This window comes from Haemorhous mexicanus, chromosome 21, assembly GCF_027477595.1.
Source record: "Haemorhous mexicanus isolate bHaeMex1 chromosome 21, bHaeMex1.pri, whole genome shotgun sequence".
In the NCBI taxonomy this organism is placed as follows: Eukaryota; Metazoa; Chordata; class Aves; order Passeriformes; family Fringillidae; genus Haemorhous; species Haemorhous mexicanus.
The window spans coordinates 2,314,130-2,337,648 of NC_082361.1; the positions used below are offsets into that span (position 1 = coordinate 2,314,130).

A 23,519-nucleotide genomic window follows, 5' to 3' on the forward strand; every position below is an offset into this window, starting at 1 on the left:
TCAGCGTCTCCCCAGTGGCTCACCCCGATTGCTTCATGCAGCCAGCTTATATACAGTTTATTCTGCCTGAGGCAGAAATGACCGAATGTTCCTTTGTGTCCCTTCACATGTAGAACTGGGGCCATACATGTGCAGAAATATACAAAAGTCAGTCCAGGTGTCTGGATGGCTGTCTGAACTCTTCCGAAGAGCCTGCATTCACATGTAGCAGAGTGGGCTTGAGTTTGGTAGATGCAATCTTCCCAGGTGCAGGTCCTCGTGAGTGGCTCAGACATTCCAGGGAAGTCAGCAATCATGGCCCGGGAAGGTTTCATTCCTTACCAGACTTGATATTATCTTAACGTTGTCCGGGAACTAACTGAATAGAAATAAGACTCTGCTCCCAGCCAGGGTGGTCAAAGACATAACTTGGATTTTAAAATATTTTATACACATATATAGCATGAATTATCTCTACCATACACTACAAGAGGAACGAGGTTTTTAGAAAGTTCACCAAAGGCAGGCAGGAGCACAGGAACCCACCTCACCCAACATCAAAGGCTCCAAGCCGAGCTCAGAGAGCCAAGGCGGAAAAGAGATCGCTTGCAAAAATTACTTATCGATGGTTTCGAGCAGGGTTGGGAATGCCATTGGTGGATGGCAAAGGATATTCCAAAAAAAAGCAAGTATTTCCTTCAAGTTGTGGTCTGTTTAAATAAGCACCACTGATTTATTCCCCCGGGGGTTTTTACTTTATGCAGGAAAATCTGAACGATAATGGGAGAGAACAGTAAAGCCAACGAAAGGCAGGCAGACAGATCTCGGCAGCATTATATAAGAAACACAACAACCAGCAGCTATGTTGAAACTACAGAAAAGATATTTATAAAACAATGTGCCATTCTACCCGAAATAAATACAGGATTCTGCCGGATCGAGAGCTCCCAGGAAAAAGCACTTTGAAAAGCAATCTTCCCATTTGCACCAGAAAGAGGGAGCGTTTCAACAGTTAAACCCCTTCTCAACAGATTTATCCTCCAACAAAACCAGGCTTATCTCCAAATTAAGCCAGATATTTGAGCCCCAATAAAACAAACCAACGTGCCTGCCGCAGCGAGCCGCCTACCAAGTTGTCTTCTTATTTTCCTCCCCCAGATGCCGAGCGGGGCAGGGGGAGCCCCAGCCCAGCCCCCGGCGCAGGCAGAGCCCCGGCCCCAGCCCGGTGCCGCCGGTACCGGCAGCAGCGCGGACCCCCCGAGCCAGCCCGGGCTGGGGGCGGCGGCTCCGCATCCCGCCACGGCCGCTCTCCAGGGCCAGCTGTACCTTTTGGCCACGGGCAGAATTCCTGCTTCCAGCTCCCAGAAAAAGAGCCTGGCGCTGGAAGGGAGCGGGGAGGTGCGCAGAGCCCGAGCAGGTAGCGCTGGTGCAGCCTGGGCGCTGAAACTCCAGCGGAGCAAATCACTGCGGATGCTCCGAGCCCAGACCCCCCCGAGCTCCCTCCCCAAAGAGTCCAGGAGATTTAAAATCCTGCCTGCAATACTACTGAAGAAAAAAACTACCTTTAACTAATACTGAAAGCTCGGAAGAGAACGATTTTTTTTTTATAAAAAAGGAGAAAAAAAAATAGAAGTTTATCTGAGAAAGATTAAAAAAAAAAATCTCTGGAAAGAAAATAATAACCCACAAAGAGCTGCTCTGTTCCCATTGCCGAGGGAAAAAAAAAAAAAAAAGTCCTATCTGCAAGGCCACGGGGTAACAGGAAGAAAAGGGAACACACTCGGAGCCAATTTAATTGTATCTGCATGGTTAAAAAAAAAAAAAAAAAAAAAGAAAAGAAAAAAAAAATCTTCCAAGCGAGGAAGTTCGCGGTGCCTTCGCCTGGCCGGGAGCGAACGTACCTTGAGCAGCGTCCCCGGCGCGGCCGCTGCCGAGGGGCTCCGGTGCCCCGACCGCCGAGAGCCCGGGGGAGGGGGAAAATAAAATATAGTATCAAGCGCTAGGTTTGTATCTGCTGGAGCTCAAGCTTTTACCAAGTCAAATCTCCCCGGCAGCGCACAGCATCTAAATGAATAGGCCGGATGCAGATTAACATTCAGGCTGCTCTCTGCAATGAATAGAGCCCTTTGATTAGGGACCTGAAGTAAATGCCAGTTTCAAACCGAAGCTTTAAAAACAGAGAAATATCAGTGCCAGAGGAATGCTCTCAGTGTTGGTACAAGACAGACTTTTGATGAGTCACTGCAATGCAAACAAAGATGGCAGAAATACTGTACTGTATGCTGATGAAATGCTTAGTGGTGCCACGGCAACTGAGACAGGTTTTAAATTTATAGTGCAGTTTTGCATATGAATTACGCTGTAAACTGCCTCCCCTGCCATCTAGTACATCCAGAGTGTCAAAGCATTTAAACTATTCCAAACAGTCTGCAGAGCTGGCACTGCTGCTGGTTAACTCCTGCGGCCAGGGGAAGGCAGGGAGCAGGGCTGGTGAGCATCCCCTGCATCCCCCCAGCACCCTCCTGTACCCCCTGCATCCCCCCAGCATCCTCCTGCATCCTGAGCATCCTCCTGCATCACCCCTGCATGGCCTCAACATCCTCCTGCACTACCCCCACCTGCCCCCAGCATCCTCCTGCATCCTCTGCATCCCCTCAACAACCCCTGCATCCCCCCAGCATCCTCCCACCTGGCTCAGCATCCCACCCCAAGAGCTCCCCAAAAGCACCTGCCCAAAAGCACAGCTTTGGGAATGCCCAAATCTGCCCAAAATAAAGGTGCTCCTTGGGCAGCCACAGTCCTGCTTCCTGCCCCCCTCCCAGATCCCCCCCCCCCAATACAAGAAAGCCTTTCAAATGCAGGAAAAATGTTTACCCCTTGGGGAAAGCTTCTTTCAGTCTGTGGCTGAATCCACTAAAAGCAAATCCATTTGCTTAAGTAATGAAATCCCAGTCACATTGTCTCCTGGATTCAGATTTTAAATTACCTTCGCATTTATTGAGCATGTTTGGTGCTTTTTTCTGGGAAAGAGGGTGGGGCCTCCCTTTGCTTGTTTCTCCCTTGCCCAGAGCGTTTTCCCTTGTGCCATTGGCCTCGGGTTTGGTTCAGCTGCTGCGCTCTGATGGTCACACACAGTGACAATTCCAGGGATGAGAGGTGAGGCCATGCCCAGAGCAGGATAACTGCAGGGAGCACAGGGCTGGTGATGCTCCAGCCTGACCCTTCCCTCCTGATCCTGCTCACAGCTCCACTTCCACATCCAGAGGGATGTTTGGTGCATGAAGTCCAAGCCCAGGGGAGGGCAGTGCTGCTGTCCCAGCAAAGCCCTGTGACATGGGTGCCCCAAATCCCACAGGACCTGCAGCCCCACGGAGCCTGGAGAGCTCCATGCTCCCACAGCAGGGCTCCCCACCTTGGGAATGCTCACCACACTCATCCAAACCCCTCAGGAGGTCACTGGGGGCCCTGCCTGGTGCTGCTGAGAGGGGACCAAGGTGACATCCACGAGGAGATCAGAGGTGACACCAAAACGACCAAGCCTGAGAGCCCAAAACCTCTCCCAGGCATGACAGCACAAAACCTCTGCTGGAGAAAGGATGGAATCTGCCCTGGCAAACAGAGATCCACTCTGGATCTGTGACAATTACTGAGAAAAACCCGAGTCACAGAAAAAACATCACTGCTCAGGCACCTAAGGAAGCCTCATCCTTCCATGGTGGTGGGAAGAACATGGGTGGAGAAGGATTTCCTCCTCTTCCCTTCCAGGAAGGGCTCCCTCAGAGCTGGAGAAGACACCAGGGAGGCCTTGGATGGACCTCCTTGGACCCAGCAGGGCAGGATGTGTGGGACCAGCCAAGGACAGCTCGGTAGCACAGAACAAGCCAAACTTAAAATAAATATCAATTATTAATATTACTCAGAATTTGCTCTATAAACAAACAGGCTTGTCAGGAGCAACCCCTGTCTCTCCCTAAAAGCACCAAATTGGGCTGGTTTAGGGTATGTTTTAAGCCAGAGAGAAGCAACCAAGTGCCCCAGCATCCCAAATCTTTGGCAAATCTCAGCTAAAACCTCCCAGGAGAGTTTGAATCCAGATGCTGCACACAACTGGTTCCTCCCAAAATGGAGCTCCCAGGGAAATGGGGGGCAAGTGACAGTGTTTGGTTCAGAAAGAGCATCAAGGAACACGAGCAAAGCCACACAAGGAAGCTGCAGAAGCCCAAACCACCCCAACAAATCATCAACCAGGACTGCTGGAATTTTTCCTTCTTCCTCCCTCTGCCCCTTCCTTTTTATGACCAGAATACATAAAAAAAGCCTCCCAAAACCCAACCCAAAACCACCAACAACCCCAAATCGTGAAGAAATAAAATAAAACAGTCTTGAAAGCCCAGGAGAACCTGCTCACCACCAAACCTCACATTCCCTAAAAACAACAGCAACAAAAAGCTACTGTGATTAGACAGCAAATGCAACAAAGCTTGATAATTTCTAACTTTAAAATTTCTCTATTAAATGTGATCATTTTTCTTTTAAATAGAGCACCAAGAGACTTTTGAAGGGTTTGAAATGGCTTCAGCCCATCTGACACAGGAAGAGCTGTGCTGCAGGAGAAATGACCTTTGCAATTACAGATGTAAACTGTATTTTTCCAATCTCATCTCCCAAGCTGAGCTGTGTCCCAAGGTGCAGGAGGAGCCCCCAGAATGACCATCACCCCAAAAAATCCAGTCCCCTTTGGCCTGGAGTGTCCTACAGGTGACAGACCATCAACAGGACATATCCAAATGGGAAAACTTCTATAAAACTGGATTAAAACCATTTATCCCCCACCTTGATCATTTTACATGTGTGACCATTCAAGCAAAACATCATTTTGTTTTCTGATGGCAGCCTCTTTCTCCAGGAGGATAATTTGTACATCTCTGCCTGATTTTTGTAAAGTCATAGCCTTTGTCACAAGATGTTCATAAAAAATGCAGCTGTTATTTGAGACAACTTCCAGGAGAGTTTGGGAATTCTCAGTTTCTGCATTCATCTGCTTTGGGGGAAAGAAAAAAAGCAGGTTTGCTCTTTTCCAAACTAATTCCCTGCTCTGAGGCCTGAAAGGTCAGGGTGAGGCAACAGCAACAAAGGGAAAAAGCATCGACCTAGAATGAGATGCTGCCATCAGAGCTCCCCCAGGAGTAATCAGAAATAATTAGATAATGTATTTAAATTGCCTTATTTTCTTAGGGAAACAACAGAGAGACTGGGTGGAGAATCATCCCCCCAAAACCCCCCAAATGTCCCCCAAGTCCTGCAGCTCCCCAGGAAGGTGAGCTGGGCAGCAGCTGGGACAGGGACAAAGGGACAGGGACCCTCTGGGGGTGGGAGACAAAGCAGCCAAAGGCTTCCACCCCCCCAGCCAAAGCCCCAGGAAAGAAAAGAGCTGAAAAGTTCTGCCCTTGAAGGCCCCAAAGGGTCAAAGGAAACTTCCCTTTCTTCTGTAAATGAGGAGAGAGGGGGGGAAAATCCCACCCTTGGATTTGAGGCTGGCAGGGGGATGTCACCCAGCTGGGCAGGGTGTCCCCAAAGCCACCCAATCCCCCAGGCACAGGGGTGGCACCTGCCCTGCTCTCACTGCAGGGTTTGGGGGTTATTTCCCCATTTTTTAATGCAAAGGAAATGTAAAAACCCAGGGGAAAATATGCAACAGCTCACTGCAAACTCAGTGGCCAAGTGTCATTCCCTGAGCCCAGAGATGCTCTAATGCCTCAAATAAAATAGAGAGTGAAATAAATTAGATTTCAGTAAACTAAAGAGTTAAATAAAATAAACAGCCAAATAAAGCCAAATAAAATGCACTAGGCTGAGCATATTCCCCCCCACCCCTGCACCACAGGCTGTGCCAGGGAGCCAAGGAGCCAAAATGCAAAGTCTGCACCCCCACCCCAAGAACTGAGCATCCCCTCCTCCAGGTGAGAAAATCCAGCAGGGCAAGGGAGAGGGACTGGAGCACAGGTTTGGATTCCTGCACAGGGGGGAGAAAACAAGGTTAAGTTCAGTAATCAAATGGCAATGAGCCTCCTCTCCTGCAGCACTGTATCTGCAGCTCCAAAGTATTTATTTTTGAAATGCTGCAAGTGGCAAGCGGCGCGGACAGACCCTATTTTTAGTGTAGCAGCCAGTGGCAATGGGTGAAAGAAGATTATTTCTGCCTTATTAAGAGCAGAAAGTGAATTTGCAAATATTACTCAGGAACACACGGGCAGCCCCCACGCAGCAGACATGCAGCACGGAGCCACCACGGCTCCAGAGCCCTCAAAGTTCACACAGAAAGTACAGCCCCAGAGGTTGGGCAGGGGAAAATGGGGGGAAAAGTGGAAATGTGAATTAAAATCCTGCTGATGCTGCAGCTCAGGAGGTGGGGGCAGCCCCACTGCCAGGGGAGGGATACTGGGGGCTCAGTCTGGGACCCTGGCACTGCCCTGGGGGCTCTCCCTGGGGACCAAGCTCCAAACATCCCTTCTGGGGACCTGGCACAGCCCTGAGGGGTCTCTCTGAAGATCCTGGCACAGCCACAGGGACGCCAGGACAGCCCTGAGGGGTCTCTGCCCAGAGACCCTGGCACAGCCCCAAGCATCTCTCCATGGGGACCCTGGCACAGCCCCAAGGGGTTTCTCTGTGGGGACCCTGCCACAGTCCCAGGGACCCCAGCACAGCCCTGAGGGGTCTCACCCCAATCCCCTGGCACAGCCCTGAGGGGTCTCACCCCAATCCCCTGGCACAGTCCCGAGGGCTCTCTCTGCAGGGACCCCCACAGCCCCGAGAGTCTCTCCCAGTCCCCCATCACAGCCCCGGGGGTCTCCCCCCAATCCCCCCCCACAGCCCCGAGGGTCTCTCCCAGTCCCCCATCACAACCCGAGGGTCTCTCCCAGTCCCCCAGCACAGCCCCGAGGGTCTCTCCCAGTTCCCCATCACAGCCCTGAGGGTCTCCCCCCAATCCCCCCCCACAGCCCCGAGGGTCTCTCCCAGTCCCCCATCACAACCCCGAGGGTCTCTCCCAATTCCCCATCACAGCCCTGAGGGTCTCTCTGCAGGGCCCCCCACAGTCCCGAGGGTCTCTCTCCAATCCCTGGCACAGCCCCGAGGTCTCTCCCAGTCCCCCCCCACAGCCCCGAGGGTCTCTCCCAGTTCCCCATCACAGCCCCGAGGGTCTCTCTGCAGGGCCCCCCACAGCCCCGAGGGTCTCTCTGCAGGGCTCCCCACAGCCCCGAGGGTCTCTCTCCAATCCCTGGCACAGCCCCAAGGGTCTCTCCCAGTTCCCCATCACAGCCCCGAGGGTCTCTCCCAGTCCCTCATCACAGCCCTGAGGGTCTCTCCCAGTCCCCCAGCACAGCCCCGAGGGTCTCTCTGCAGGGCCCCCCACAGCCCCGAGGGTCTCTCCCAGTCCCCCATCACAGCCCCGAGGGTCTCTCCCAGTCCCCCATCACAGCCCCGAGGGTCTCTCCCAGTCCCCCCCCACAGCCCCGAGGGTCTCTGCAGGGCCCCCACAGCCCCGTGTCCCCTCCCCGGTGCCGGCGCAGCCCCGGCTCTGTCCTGCTGCAAGGTGAGTCACCGTCCCCGGGAGCAGCGCGGCTCCTCGAGGTCACCCACCCGGCAGCTCCAAAAAGTGCCGTCATTCAGCCAAGGCAAAGCGTGGTTTTGCCATTATTATTTAATTAGGCTTTTTTTTTTTTTCTTTTCCCCTTCCCTAACACTGATCTTAAGAGCTCTCAAAGCAAAGAGAAGCAAAAATAGAAAATGCAACATTTTAATTTTTTTTTTTTTTCCTCTCAGATTGCTGCAAGGGGAAGGGAGAAGGGAGAGACATGGCTAGAAAATACAATTATTCTGCAGAACGGAGTATTTTGCCATCTAATAAAAAGTCAAGACCCCGAGTAAGTTATGGCCACGGGAAAGCACAGAGCACCCCCTCACCCTGCCTGCAGCATCCCATCACAAGCACTAATTCCCATCCGTAACACATCAAAAAAGACAAGTGCCATGCTGAATCCTATTCTCCTCACTCCTAGTACACAACAGCAGAGCTAGCAATATAGAACATGCATGACTCAGTCCTAGCACCGTGCCACTACGGAACAGAAAGCTTTAAAATAAAGTAAATATCTTAAAAGGTCAATTAAAAAAAGCTTACAAAACATCAGACGCTGCTTCTCGCTAGAGCTCATTACCTAGTATGGTGGAGCTGCCTGTGTGTTTTTTTTTCTTGTGCAAGTTAGTCTGTGAGTCAGCATTAACACACATGAGAACATCAGGAATACTGCCTAGTTCTGATGCAATGGAGGTTGTAAAAAAAAAAAAAAGAAGAAGAAGAAGAAGAAGAAATCGCACTCGGTTTGGACAGGAGCCTGTAATTCAATTGCCTTTACTTTTCAATTACTGCATAGCCTACCCTGACCAACCTGCAGAGGGGAAGGAAACTTTGCTTACATCTCTGTCTTAAAATTAATGACTTTTACTTTTGGCTACAGCTTATTCTCCTTGCTTAAAAAAAAAAAAAAAGGCATAGTATAATTAACCCTTCAAGGGCAGCTGAGCCCGTGCAGCAACTGGGATCTTTGTGGTTTTGTAGGAATTTCAGGGCTGCCAAAAAGTTCTGGTGAAGGGAGACATTTACACATTAAACTTTTAATACTCAATAAAGCAAAGCTACAATTGCATCTGAGCTTGATCTTTAATGGAAAGAGAAGCTTGCAGACAAGGGAAGTTAGAGACTGCAGAAATTTAACTCTGTGCTTCTGGGCTCAGACAGGCAAATACGAGACTGGCACAGGAGCTTCTTCAAAAATGAGGGGCTTGGTCACCCAGCAAAACCCCTGAGAAACCCAAAATTGGTGACACGAGGTGGCCACCCCAGCCTGACACCCACTTTGCCCAAGCAGATGAAGGCAAAGCTGAAAATCTGCTTTTTTTATATATTGCACTTATTGCTTGTAGTCCAGCAAGGAATTCTCTGTCTCCCCTTTCCCTGGGGGGAAAACCCCCCCAGACTGATCCCTGCTCCCAGGAGCATGGAGTACAGGAGCCTCAACACTGACTTTTCATTTCTGCCTCCTCTCCTCCTGCAGCAAAACCCCTCACTGGGGGCAACACGTTGTGCCCAAAGCTTCAGAATGTGCCTATTTCTGTATCACACCCTAAACCACCCCCAGACAATGCTGCAGCCCAGAATATTGTATTATACATACACTGCTGATGATTATAGATATGAAATATTATAATACAGAGGATGTATGATCAATATATTGGTTTTATATATATATAGATATATTATATGCTAAGCTACATCCACCATCTGACAAGTTCTGAGCTGCTGGGAGAGCCCCCTAAAATCTGGGTTTTTTTTAAATCTCTGCAGCAGAGAGAGGTCAGAGGTTGGAGTGAGAAAGTCTCCCCGGTGCTCAGGACCTGAGCTGGTCCCACACCAACAAACACTGACCAGCCCTCAAAAACATAAACAGGTCTGTCTAATTCACATGGACTCATAATCCAGCAAAACACAAAAAATGCCAAACCCCACTTTAGTTTGCTGGTTGTTTTCACGAGCAGACAAAAACACTGCAAAACCCTTTCTTCTTTCCAAGTATAAATACTTATTAATGCTGATTAACCAACACAGAACCCTCTAATATTAGAGATCAATCACTCCTGCAGCCTCTCCTGCAGGCAAGGGTCTGTCTCAAACCAGTACGAGCCTGGTGGGGTTATTTTTCCTTAAGCATGTGGGATACTTGAATACAGATGAATTGAATTTTAAAGGAAAAAAAAAACCCAAGCAGCAACTTCTGGGCCAAGTTCTTGTGTGCCAAACTTTTCAACTGCCACAGCACAGCTCGACAGTGTTTCAAAAGAATTTAAGCACTGTTTTGAATACTGCTGACAATCTTCCTCATCAAAATTTGTAATTTAAATACCTCAAATCTGAAAAGCACGCTCCCTGGGGCATGCTTCATTCTCCCTCCCCACCGCCCACCCTCCCCAAGCCCCATTTGGAATAAAATCCGTTGCTTTCTGTATCTGGCAGGGTTTTCCCCCCTCCTGCAGCCCCCCAGCATCCACTGCATCCCACAGGGATCCCAGCAGAGCTGCTTCTGCAGGGCAGCCCTGGATGGAGCCTCTGTGTGCACCCCAAAACACAGAGCACCCTTCCTCCTTCACAGCTCCCCAGGCTGGTTTAGAGATAAGACCAGTCGCTGGTTTAGAGATAAAATCACTGATTTAGAGCTAAGTCCAATTAGTGATTTAGGGCTAGGTCCAATTAGTGATTTAGGGCTAAGTCCAATTAGTGATTTAGGGCTAAAATCAGTGACTGATTTAGGGCCAAAACCAGTGACTGATTTAGGGCCAAAACCAGTGACTGAATTAGGGCCAAAACCAGTGACTGATTTAGGGCCAAAACCAGTGACTGATTTAGGGCTAAGTCCAATTAGTGATTTAGGGCTAACACCAGTTAGTGATTTAGAGTTAAAACCAGTTAGTGATTTAGAGTTAAAACCAGTAACTGATTGAAAACTAAAACCAGTGACTGATTCAGGGCTAAAACCAGTGCCTGGCTTAGGGCTAAAGCCAGTTAGTGATTTAGAATTAAAACCAGTGACGGATTTAAAGCTAAAACCAGTGACTGATTTAGGGCTAAAACCAGTTGCTGATTTAGAATTAAACCCAGATACTGATTTAAAGCTAAAAGCAGGCAGTGATTCAGAGCTAAGAGCAGGCTGTCCTGACTCCTGCCCCCAGAAGGGGTTAATCCAAGGAGCCCCATTCCCACCCCTCTGCTCTCCAGTGGGTAAGATGCTCCTTCAGACCCGTCAATAACCCCCCAAAATAATTCCCTGCCTCCGAGCCTAATCCTGGAGAAGCAGCTGAAGGAATTTCTTGGGGTGGCTGTGCCGGGGGAGCAGCAGCTCCATTTTGGCAGGATTTGTGTTTAAGATTCCCTCCCATGGCTGCAAAGCACCTTGAAAGGTCGGCGAGCGCTTTCATATTCTCACATCCATCTCCAGCGCTGCCGCAGACGAAACGGATTGACCTAGACAAGAACTGCAACAGCCTCGGTGAAATAATCCATCAGCAGCCCTCAGCTGCAGCCTCCTTTGTCATGGGAACGCTGGGGAATCTCACCTACCTACTGCAGCCGAGAGGGGCTGGAGAGCCTTTAAATCCCAGCCCTGCTCTCCTGGGATGCAACCAAAGCCGGGCTGCGGAGCGCCGAGCCGGCACGCAGCACCAATCCCTCCATGTTCCAAAGCCTGTGCCCATTACCCAACTCATTAAAGACAGTGATACTTTGTAACACACTCTAATCTTTAATATTCATAGCTTGCTTCATTTGCATATCATGCCATAAATAGTTGGAGCAGAGGTAAAACACAAAGCGCTCCACTTGCATTTCTAATTACGCCTAAAATCAAATGTAAATCACAACACAGCCGAGACACAGAAAATATTAAATTTGCTGGCTCTCAGTTAAAAATTTTTAAACACACCCTCCCCCTCCCCAATCATGCTCACAAAACCAATTATTTTTAAAAAGAAAAATCAAAGGGGCTCACACTGTCTGTTTTCAAAGAGGAGCTGACACATCCCAGCCCCAGCTCTGGTGAGAGACCCAGCAGCATTCCCCCAGTGCCAGCCCATCTCCCCAAAACCATCCCCAAAAACCTGCCCTGCCCTGCCCTGCCCTTCCCACGGGGCTGGGCTGCAGCTGCCCATTTAACCTTGCTCTCTGGAGGAACATCAGGAGCCTTTTGCTCCAGGGTTCCTGGGAAAGCTGATCTCAGGCAAAGGAGGCAAATTTGAAACATCAGCTCGAATCTGAACTTGTGCTAATTGGGCTGGCTGGAGGTCAGGGCTTTGGATTTGGGAGAGGGAAGGAGAAAGCCCTGGGGCTGGGAGCTGCTCAGTCCCAAGGTTTAATGAGGGAAGTTTTGGGGTGCTGGCACTCAGCAGCTCTGTGTCCAGAAGGAAACAAACAATTCCTGCTCACAGTGTACCAAAAGCAGGCAGAGGCAGCACAGGCTGTTCCCCTCTGCTGTGTTTTCTCCTGGAACATGGAAGAGCCCTCAGAGGCAGCAGCTGCCCCTCAGTGGGGCACCACTCCTGTGGAAAAGGCCCAAGACTCTATTCCACCCCTGCCATGGAAAGGTTTGGCATCAGTGAGCCCTGTGCTCTCTCCAGACACATCCCAAATATCAGCCCTTCTGATGGGAGCTGCAGCAAACTCACCTGCCTCCCCCAGAGAGGATCCTGGGGAACTGTGTGGTGCTGGCAGTGGCTCCTGGGACTTCAGTCCAACCACCACAACCCTGGAGGATTGGTCCACAACAACACCCAATTTCTCAGCTTTTAGAGAAAAGCTTGGCATCAGCTGAGGCTGCACCCCGGGGGCAAACAGGGGTGAGGTGTTTTCACCTGCACAGATGAACTGACCCCACTTCCCCCATCTCACAGAGGCACCAGAAGACTTTATACCTGCAAAGCACCTCGATATCCATGGATAAAAATTGCCATTAGTACATTCCTGCCATATTCTGCTCCTACTGCTGGTTTTCCAGGGTCCCTAAATCCCATCAGGGAATGGGTCCAAGCTCCCCAATTCTTGCCCTCCCTGGTGCTGCAGCTCATCCTGCCCCTTTCCAGACTCGACTCCAGCTCAGCAACTACACTGCATCAGTTCTAGCAAAGAGTTAACAGGTTTTTTTTCCTGCCATATCAACTTCCAAAGGATTCCAGAGACATCATTAAATTTAACCCCAAAAGGTGAGCAACCGCCCCGTGCCCCCAGCCTGCACCCAGGGAGAAGTGAAAGCGAGCAGCTCACAGCCTGCAAAGCTTTTCTGCTCTTCTTATGTACCCTGGCATCTTGCCCAGACCTATTTTTAAGCCCATTTACTAGAAATCCCACAAATTAAAGGAAATACGGATAATGTTGTAAGAATCCTTTGGGCCAAATAAAAGCTACACATAATTTTCCTTGTGCATCAAGAGTAAGATCCTTAACCACAAAAACCAGATTTCCCCAAAGCTCTTTTGCAACAGTGAGAGAGAATCTTGTTTTGTAAAAAGTTGCTTTGATTCACTCCTGGATTACAGGGAGCTCCACTGCCTCCTGGCCAAACCCAGGAGTGATTCCTGTTATGAAACACAGAGGTGTTAGAACACAAATAAATTAAACATCTCCAGCTCTGGCACGGGGACTGCAAGGACAGCAGTGGGGAGAAGCTGCAGGATGGTTATTGGGATTTTTCTCCTCTGCAGAGGAGATTTGGGTGGGTTTATCCCCCAGTTTCTATGCACTGTGTGTTTGCAGTGCTCAGGGAGGGTTTTTTATTGGGAAATTTCCAAGCTGGCCCTCTGCAGGCAGGACAGTCAGCACAGACCCTGTCCTCCCTCCCAGTGCCACCTGCACCCCCAGGATGGGGACAGGGTGGTGCCAGTGAGAGCTGGGCATCAGCCCAGCCCCAGGGAAGGGTCTCCTCAGCATCTCCTTGGGGATTTCCTGAGAAAAAGGGATTTTATACAAAAATAAATCTATCTCTGCATCTCTGAATAATGACAGTAGGGTCTGTCATGGGGTGAGCAGGAAATAAAGGAGCATCCACCTGCTGCAGGGCTTTGGGAAGGAGGGAAGAGCTGAGTTTAGTGCAGCATCCACAATTTTAACTTGAAATAAACTCCACTAACAGCTCTTGTACTGGGGTAGGATTAAAAGGAAACCAACAGCCAGATCTGTGTTTCACTAAAACTCATCAGACAAGCAGAAACAGCCCCAAAGCAGCATTTGTGGTTAGTCCTGGCACAGAGGGAATGAGGGGAAGGTGCTTCCTTTCCTCATCCAGCCTCACTCTCCTTCATCCCCACCACTGGCTTAAAATGTCTTCCTCACAAACATTCCAGCTTCCTTTTAAAAAAGGAAAAGAATTATGCAGGGGAACAACCACTTCTCTCCTACAAGCACACAGATATGAACAGTTAAACACACAACTTTGGGAACTTGGCCAAGATTTATATGTTTTGCATGGAAAGCAAATGTTGGTGGTTTTTTTTTTTCCCTGCCTGGGAAAATATTTAAGTGCTAAGTTTATGGAGCCAAGTCCATTTATTCCTGGTTTAGACTGCTGCTCAGACAGAAGTGAATCAGTGATTTAAGCAGCACTGGGGGATGCAGAGCTGGCCCATGCCAGAGCCCCCAGCCCAGAGCTGTGCTGGCACGTGGCTCTGGGAATTCTGGCCCAGACAGGGCTTTATCCAGGAGTGGCCACCCTTCCCTGGAGCAGCCCAAGGCTCCCAGCAGAGCCCCCAGGTCCCTCCCAGCCCCAGCAGTTCATTGCTGTGGTGCTTTTTGATGCAGTTAAAGTCTTTTCGTGGTGATGCCCTTAGAAACAGCAACACTTGATTTGCATTTTCCTGGCCCACTTTACCAAATCCCTGCCCCAGATGGAAACTCCTCCCTGTGATCCCAGCTCAGAGCAGCTCCCAGCTCCATCAGTGTGCTGGGACCAGTCCCTGGAAGTGTCCAAGGCCAGGCTGGACAGGGCTTGGAGCAACCTGGGACAGTGGAAAGGGGATGGAACAGGATGAGCTTTAAGGTCCTTTTTAAAAAAAAATCATTCAGGAATTCTGTAATTCCTGAAATCCACTCAGTCCCAAGCCTCAGCCACTTGCTCACACCTCAAGACCTCTTCACAAGGCTCTCCAGGTTTTTGCAGCAAGCCAGCCAGTGATTTTTACCTCTAGATTCCCATTTATTTGTGTATTTTTGCAAATCTTTCTGGCCAGTTAAACCAGAACCCTGGCGATTGCGAAATCCAGGAAATTTGCTGCAACGCTCTGTAACTCTTGCAAGGCAATTAGCCAAAGCCTCACACAAATAAGCTTTTTTGCCACACCATTCTAACCACCAAGCATTAACCCATTTTCTTAGGGAACAACATCTGCTGAAACAACTTCCTAATCTAGCAGCAGGCATGGAAAAAAACCAGCACAGTCTCTCTAGTGCAGATTTGACCTGCTCAGAGGGTTCTGACCAGACCCAGCCTCCTCTCACAGACCCTCTCCCTGGAATATTTATTCCCTGGGGCAGGAAAAGTGTTAAGGTCAAAGGTTTTCCTGCAGCACTTCCATGTTTTAAAGACAGAGATGGTGGTGGAGCAGCCTGGGGGCTTTGGAGCAGGATTTGCATCCCTGCAGCCCACTGTGGTGGGGTCTGAAATCCTTGGAGCTGCAGGAGCTGCACCCTGCAGCTGTAGGGACAAACCAAAGCACAGCAGGACGGCACAGGTGTCATTTGTGAGAATGAAAAAACTGCTGGGCAATAAAGCAACAGCTTCCACTTCCCACCCTGGCCTTTACACAGCTTTTTTTTCCTGGGAAAATGGGAACATAGAGCCAAAATCAGGCTCTGTGATTTGCCCTAGGAAAGACAGAAACCACACTGCATCCTTCTCCTTACTCCAGCCTGAAACAGCAGCCACACTTCTGTGCCATTCATTAGAACTCATTTCCTCCCTTACTCCTTGCCCCTGCTTTCCCCACCATCCTGAAAAACCAATAAAATAAAATAAAAAGCTTCCTTTTGGGAACACAGTGGTAATAATATTGCTCCCATCTGTTGGTGAGTCTGAGGACCTGCACGGGGAGCAAAGAGGCTGCAAAGCTGAAAGGGAGTCAAGTGTTTGCATGGTTTTAGTGAGGAATGAAATCCAGCTTTAAACACAGCAAATCAGAGACTATTCTGAATCACCTCTTGAATTTTTTAATGCTACTCCTGGGAGCACTGAAGGTAAATATGTTAATTTGACTTCAATCATGGTGCAGGGGAAAAAAAATCAGCACACTGTATTAGTTTAGGGTACCAAGTCTTAAAACTATTCATGCATTTCTGCATATTTTATACTCAGCAAATAAAGTTCCAAGGTTCTATAAGGAGGCTGCAAAATTATTCTGAGTAAGCAATAATGAGCTGTGCATTATATAAGGCTGATACTAATGGTAATCTATTATTAAAATTTGAGAATTATAGCAGCTCCATAAGAGTCCAAGAGCAGGTTTTCCTCCCTGGGAAGGGAGAGCAGCACCTGGAGCTGGGAGCCTGGCCAGGTTTTAGGGGACCCAAGCTGCCCCCCAGGTCCTTGGGATCATCTGTGCCATGTTTAATGAACTCTTCCACAGGTACCACCCTGTGCCACTGCAGCATCCTGAGCCCCAGCACCTCCACATTCCCAGCGTGTCCCATTCCCTCCCTGAGTGTAACACACCTCCCAAAATGCATTAAAAAATTAGCAGGGTGTCAGGTTTGTGTATCTCAGCTATCCCCAGAGCCAGCCTGACCTTGATCCCTGCTCAGCTGCCCCCCCTGGGCTGCAGGGATGTGTCCAGTGAAACCCAGTGAGCTTTTCCTGCCTGTCCCCTCCTGCCAAATCCCCTCCAAGGAGCACCAGACATCCAGGGTGGGAGCATGGACTCAAATCTCCATGGAAGAGGGCACAGCCCAGCACCCTGCTCCACTTCCCTGCCCTTGGAACAGGGATGGAACAAGACAGGCTGTAAGGTCTCTTCCAAACCAAAGCATTCCATGGTTTTACAATGCTCAGCAAGTTCAAACCAAGCTTTGCTTGGTGCTGGTTGAGCTGGACTTGTTCTGCCCCATTCCTCCCTGGAGATGGATGCTCTCCTGGGGACTGCTTCAGGATCCATCCCAGCCAGCACTGTGGATTTTAAGGACAAATCATCATCTCCTGGAACAGCACCTCTCTGCATTGCTGTGAGAGAAACAAACAGCAAAAAGCCCAGAGTTTGGCTCCCTTTCCTCCTTCCTACATCTTTTGGTGAGAATGGAAGCAGTCTCTGGAGGCTGCAAATGTGGATCTGGAGAGCTCACACAGAAATAGGCACAGCAGGGAGGGAGCAGGACATGTCCATGTTTAACCTGTACACCTCCATCCCACAGGCTCAAGGATGCTGAGCACACCTGGGAACAAGGTGGCCTCACCTCAGAACCTGCCCCACGAGGGAAAATCCTCCCTTGGTTTTGCATGAAATGCAAAATTCCATTTTCCTGCATTTCAGCACGTGTTGCAGAGAGCAGCCAAGCTCCTTTTCCCCCAAAGAAATTCTGCAGCAAGTGCAGATCCCAAAGGCAACGTTCTGCCCAAACCAGGGGATAATGAAGCATCATAATTCCAGGAGAAACAAACTTAGTCTGAGACCTTCTGCACTGAGAAGGATCTTAAACAGCAACGAGCTCTTTGCTCTCCCCACGCTGAAAAAGGCTCTGGGAAGGAAACCAAAGAGAGCAGCTCAGATTTGCTGGGAGTTTATGGCATCCACCTGCTCTGTGCCTGCTCCCTGCCTGGGCTGAAGGGGTTAACAGCTCCTGGGGGATGTAACAGGAGCTGGAGTCAGTCACCCAGGCATGGCTGCCTATGAATGAAGTTGCCTTGGAGATGCAGCCAAAAGCAATGACCAGATATTAACTTCTCACCACGGGCTGCCAAGGCAGGCAGGACTTGTGAAACCAGCAGGACACAGCTCCCAGCCAGGCTGGAACATCCGGAGGCAACGTGAGGGAACCCCTGATTCCCCCCAGAGGAGCAAAACTTTCTGTCTTTGCTCGAGGAACAGGAGAAATTTCCCCTTGGAAAGCCAAGCTGGCAAGAAAACCCAGCTCTGGGACCCTCTGGAATGGGCAATTAATGTCCATAAGCAGGATGATGCCTTCCCTTGGTTTAATTTGAAAGTTGGTATTAAAGATAGCAGCTCATTGCTGTTAAAGGCACCAAGCTCCTTAATTCTTTCTGTAATCAGCTTCATAAGCAGAAAAAGCAGCACGGGCACCTTACCCAAAGCAGCTGAAATGAGACATCACGAAACAAAACCATCAAGAAGGAGCTCAGAGGCTGGGCTGGTGCAGGATCACACACCTGCCTAAGCCAGCACTTCCTCTGCTCTTCCAAGGGCAGGTTTGGAGGTGGGTGAGCAGGAAGGAGAGGCTGCTCTGCCTCCCAGGGCAGCCACGCAGAAGGAAACTCAAATTCAGGCAGAGCTTTCACAATCTCAGCTCAGAGCTCCCTTTTGTGCCCCCTCGTGCTCAGCCACTTCCCAAGGGGTCTGTGGGAGGACAGGGGTGACCAAAAAGGTGGCAGGGGGCAGCACCAGGAGGAAGAGCATCCACTCAATTCCATGGGTGAAACCACCTCACCAACCCAAGGAAAATAAAACACCTTCCAAGCACCACAAGGCTCGTTCTGCACGAGATAAATCAGAGCAGCACGCTCCAGCCTGCCCTGGGGAACACACAGAGCCAATGGGCACACCCCAAAAGCTCTGATTTCCAACCCAAAGCCAGCCCCTGCAGGGGATGGTGCTCTCCAGGCCCTGTGTCTCACACAGGGCTGGGCTGGACACAAAGCCACCAGCAGAGATAAACGGGTGGTGAAGCCACACTTGGGGCTGTCAGGGACATCACAGATGCAGGAAGATGAAATAAAATGGACATCTTCCCACCAGAGCAAACACTTCCTTCCCATCCACACGCCAGCCCCTTGATATTTTTTCCCTGAAGGAAAAACAGAAGATGCTTTCCATAAGCAGACGATTTCAGCAGCTAATTTTACCATCACTTATGGTCGACTTTATGACTAAGATTTCATGCTGACTATATTAATCCTGTCAAATTTCAGAGTGAGAGAGAAATGATACTGTATATTTTATGGCTGCAATAACTTCTAAGCCATTAGACATGCATGCTGACATGAAAGTAATCAAATTGATTTTTTCCTATTACAATGAAGAACTTTGTATGAGCAAATAGTCTTTCTGGCACAGGAATGAAACTCCAAGAAGCCTGTGCTCACTCAGGAAATTAGGAAATTGCCACCAGCCATCGTTCAGAAATTTGAGTTTTCTGCTTACTCACATTTTATTGTCACCAAAGCTGAAAGGGACACGTTAGTCAACCAAAGGATGGACAAAAGCCAACGCCAGGGATAATCAGAGGGGTTTGAAGCCCTGTTAAATACTGCAGAAGCTGCAGTTAATTGTTTTCCCAGCATTAAAGGCTCCCCTGTGCCTTTTTGAACCTCATCAGCCACGTTTTTTTCCCCCCTACAGCTCACTGGCCACTCCTGCAGGGGTTGGGTGGGCAAGGCAGAGTGGACCAGGGTAAGTTGCTCAGAGGGTTTTTGGCAGGTCCAGGAGCCCTGGAAGTGTTCATGGATATCCCACAGCCAGTGAGAAAGCCAGGGGGCCAGAAGGTCAACTGAAATGATTTTTAAATGCAAATAGGTCTTTAATTGTAAATTCCACTTGCTTAGGGCTTTGTTGAGGTCTCAACACCAACTCATCTCCACACCTCAGCTCTGCCAGCCTAAAATTCCAATTTAAAGCCCCTTAATCCAACCTGCGTGCCAAGCTCCAGACAAAGTCAGGTCAGAGCAGCAGAGGTGCCAGCTGGGGTGCCCTGTGTGGACACGGGCACACCTGGGCAGGGCAGGGGCTCTGCAAGCCAGGCCTTGCAGGGATGGGCCAACAGGGCACACCTGCCAGGTGAAAAACCCTGTGAAAACCTGTTTGCTGCGTGACAACACCTTGGGTGTGAGAGGACAAGATCAGAGAGGCTCAACATCTCCAAAGACTCAGCAACCAGAAGCAATTAAGGGCAGATAACACAAATAATGCAAGAGACTCACCTGACACCCTGAGGGCACAGCCAGGGCTCCTCTGCAGCCAGTAAAGTGCAAGATTTTCTTTCAGTTTTTGGGTTTTTTTTGGAGAATATTGGTATCAGTCATTAAATAATGTCAGATCTTTCAGCCCAAGCCACCTGCATGAAAAATCCTGGCACAGGGATGTGCTAGAGCTGTGTGAAGGCTCAAAGAGATAGGGGTGTGTATGTGTGTATATATATATATTTATATACATATATGTATCTATGTCCTGGGTTAGCAAAATAACTACAGTTTTAATATGGATTTAATTGCAAATTAAAATGTTTGATGGCTCTCTATCAATAACATTTCTTTTTAGTTACCTTTTTTTTTTTTTTTAAACAAGAATCATTTAGAAATACAAAACCATAAAACCACAACTACATGGATTGCTTCAACCAAGACTTGCAAAGCACCAACTTTAGTGAATTCCAATTTTAGTGAATTCCAGTTTCAGTGAATTCCTTTTCCTTCCACACCAGATATTTGTAAAATCATCAGAGCTGCCACGGACAGGGAACCTGCCACTAGACCAGGCTGTTCCACCCAACATGGCCTTAAAGAAAAACAAAGTTGGGTGTTCTGTTGTTGTTTTGGGGCTTGTTACTATTTGGAGTTTGGGCTTTTTTTTTAAAGTTACAAAGCAAACAAGCATAAGTAAGTTTTAAGTTTTAAGTAAGTTTTAAGTTATACAAGCGAAGCTCTCCCAGCAAAACCCAATCCAAAGCTCAGCCCAGCACACTGAGCCCCATTACCCAGCACCAAACCAAGGTCCTTCTGCTGCCCCTGAGGTTCAGGAGGATCCCAGAACATTCCAGAACAAGCCAGACTCAGGATGTGGTGCCCAGAGGAGGAGCAGCAGCGAGCCACGACTCCTCCACCACCCTCACCTGAACCCCCAGCAGGAACCAGCAAACCCTTCCAACCCAACCTTGACAAGATCCTGCTTCAAAGTTCCTCCCCAAAGCCAGAGTGCTGCAGAGGTAGAGCCTCCCAGGAGAGGCAGAGAACAATATCCATGAGTTTCTCTTGACCTTACGGAGATTGCCATGACAACACTGCTTCCACCCTCCCAACATGGATGGATTCATTTGCACTGGTGTGATTGAGAATAATTAGAGTGAGATTCCCTGAGCCAGGGAGTCACAGCTCTGGCAGCAGAGCCCAAGTTTCAAGGGAAGCAGCCTCAAATTTAAATGTAAAGAAGAAAACCGACAACACTCCTCGGAGCCTCGTGACCTAATTCATTATAAAGAATGTCAGTTAGCAAACCTTTTAAATAAAACATTAAGCTAGAGGTAATTTGAAGCCTTGTGGATTTTGTTTTACTCAATTATTTTCTAATGCTTCAACTTCAAGAATAAATATGCAGGAATCAAAAAAAAAAAAAAAAAGGAATACTAAGGGTTTCATTTAATTCTTTTTTCAAAAGAAATGAAGACATTCATACTAAACCAAAATACCCTCAACCAAGCTGGATTTTTAATTAAAACTTTTATGTCCTACAAGATTCTTCAAGGTTATAATATCAGCTCCTACATCATGAGGCAGCACCACACTCACACAAGGGCGAGCCCAGCATCCACGTTAGAACAACCTGTGCTATGCACTGCTGTGCCTTATTTCCAGGACATCCACTCACAAATTAAAGCAGGCTGGAATGCTGTTTCTTCCCTGCCCCATAATTTCCATCCCCACTTGCAATTTTCACTCTGTTGGGAAGGGTTTCCCTGCAGCAGACTGAGGCAGGGGATGATCATGCTGGCCTCTGCTTTGCTTTTGTTCATGCCTGGTGGTAAGAGCAGGGCTGGAGTGAGGCAGGTGGGGACTGCAGAAGGGCAGCAGAGGGGAAAAGCCACTGCTGGTGCTCTCAGACTAAAATGAGGTTAATTGGGAAAAGGGGGAAAACAAAGGGAGTCACAGAACCCTGGAGCAGTTTGGGTTGGGAGGGACCTCAAAGCCCATCCAGTGCCACCCCTGCCATGGCAGGAACACCTTCCACTGTCCCAGGGTGCTCCCAGCCCTGTCCAGCCTGGCCTGGGACACTTCCAGGGATCCAGGGGCACCCACAGCTTCTCCTGGAAGAAGAGGAGAAGTTCTCCTGTGATGAACAGGAACAGCTCTCCTGTGATGCACAGGAACAGCTCTCCTGTGATGAACAGGGACAGTTCTCCTGTGATGCACAGGAACAGTTCTGTGATGAACAGGAACAGCTCTCCTGTGATGCACAGGAACAGTTCTCCTGTGATGAACAGGAACAGCTCTCCTGTGATGCACAGGAACAGTTCTCCTGTGATGCACAGGAACAGCTCTCCTGTGATGCACAGGAACAGTTCTCCTGTGATGAACAGGAATTGTTCTCCTGTGATTAACAGGAACAGTTCTGTGATGAACAGGAACAGTTCTGTGATGCACAGGAACAGTTCTCCTGTGATGAACAGGAACAGTTCTCCTGTGATGAACAGGAACAGTTCTCCTGTGATGAACAGGAACAGTTCTGTGATGCACAGGAACAGTTCTGTGATGAACAGGAACAGTTCTGTGATGCACAGGAACAGTTCTGTGATGAACAGGAACAGTTCTGTGATGCACAGGAACAGTTCTCCTGTGATGCACAGGAACAGCTCTCCTGTGATGCACAGGAACAGTTCTGTGATGAACAGGAACAGTTCTGTGATGCACAGGAACAGTTCTCCTGTGATGCACAGGAACAGCTCTCCTGTGATGCACAGGAACAGTTCTCCTGTGATGCACAGGAACAGTTCTGTGATGAACAGGAACAGTTCTCCTGTGATGAACACTACAAATGCTCTCCTAAGAAATACAACAAAATCCCCCCCCCTAAAAAAAAGTCATAAAGAGTCACCCTTTGAAGAAAAAAAAATAAAAAAGAGTTTAGAACTAAATATTTGATTTGATTTTGGCAGCATCACCCTTTTCCAGAGGCTACCAGAAAGAGATTTGCAGGAATGTGCTTAACACTGCTCTGCTACAAGTCCGTGCTACAAAACATTCTGGAAACAAAGAAGCCCAGAAGATAAAAAGATTCCTTTCCGCCACGCTGTTCAGAATAAAACACCTCCCTACTTTGATTCAGCCTTCCCTGCCATGTTTAAAAAATAAAAAGCTTTTCCTTGTAATTCACCCAGTGGGTCCAGCAGGGATCCCCAGCAGCTCCCATCCTGACCCCAGGAGATGCCAAGGAAGCAGAGCCAGCTCATGTAACCCCTCACTGCCCTGGTTTTCAGGTCACAACCACACCCTGGGGCCACTTTCGGGGTGTTAAAAGTTCTGTGTGTCACGGAGGAAATACAGGATTTGGTGTTGGAGGAAGGTGTGAAGGGTGGAATTCACATGGCACCCGCCCCAGGGCGCCCCAGCCCCCAGGGCTCCTTCTCAAGGCAGAAAACTCGGGATAAATCCATTTCTCTGCAGCAGGGAATAAACAAGGATTAGAATTCACCCGTTCATAACAGGGAAACCCTGCAGCTAGAGGTGGAGTCGGGCAGGGCAGGAACATCCAGCCTAAGTTGCTTGACGAATGCTAACTATGACTCCCAGCTTATTTATCTAATTTGGGTTGATTTTTAAATATTGAGTTATCTAACCAGACACAAAAAGAGAGCCTGAAAATTTCCTCTGTTAGTGAAAACTCTCCCTGCTGCTTTAATTCAATCTACATGTCTGAATATTACTGACTTTCCTCAATCACATTTGTATTGAGAAATCAGGAGCTCGTTTTCTCCAAATGGTGTTAAGTGCCTGGAAAACGGGGTCCTACAGCAAAAG

At 48.9% G+C, this 23,519-nt stretch overlaps 1 protein-coding gene across 4 annotated transcripts in view; it reads right to left on the bottom strand.

Moving 5' to 3' along the window:
* The window catches only part of NACC2 (NACC family member 2), a 56,213-nt gene that overhangs the window by 19,398 nt on the left and 13,296 nt on the right, over positions 1-23,519 (bottom strand). Inside the window, exon 1 of one of the 4 annotated variants that reach the window (XM_059864846.1) lies at positions 8,159-8,281. The exons of 1 other annotated variant lie outside the window; for it this stretch is intronic. The gene's annotated coding sequence lies outside the window, so the exon portion shown is untranslated. Of the gene's footprint in view, positions 1-1,305; positions 1,472-1,880; positions 2,035-8,158; positions 8,282-23,519 lie in introns of those variants that run through there. 2 more of the 4 variants (XM_059864847.1, XM_059864844.1) reach the window with 2 other exon arrangements.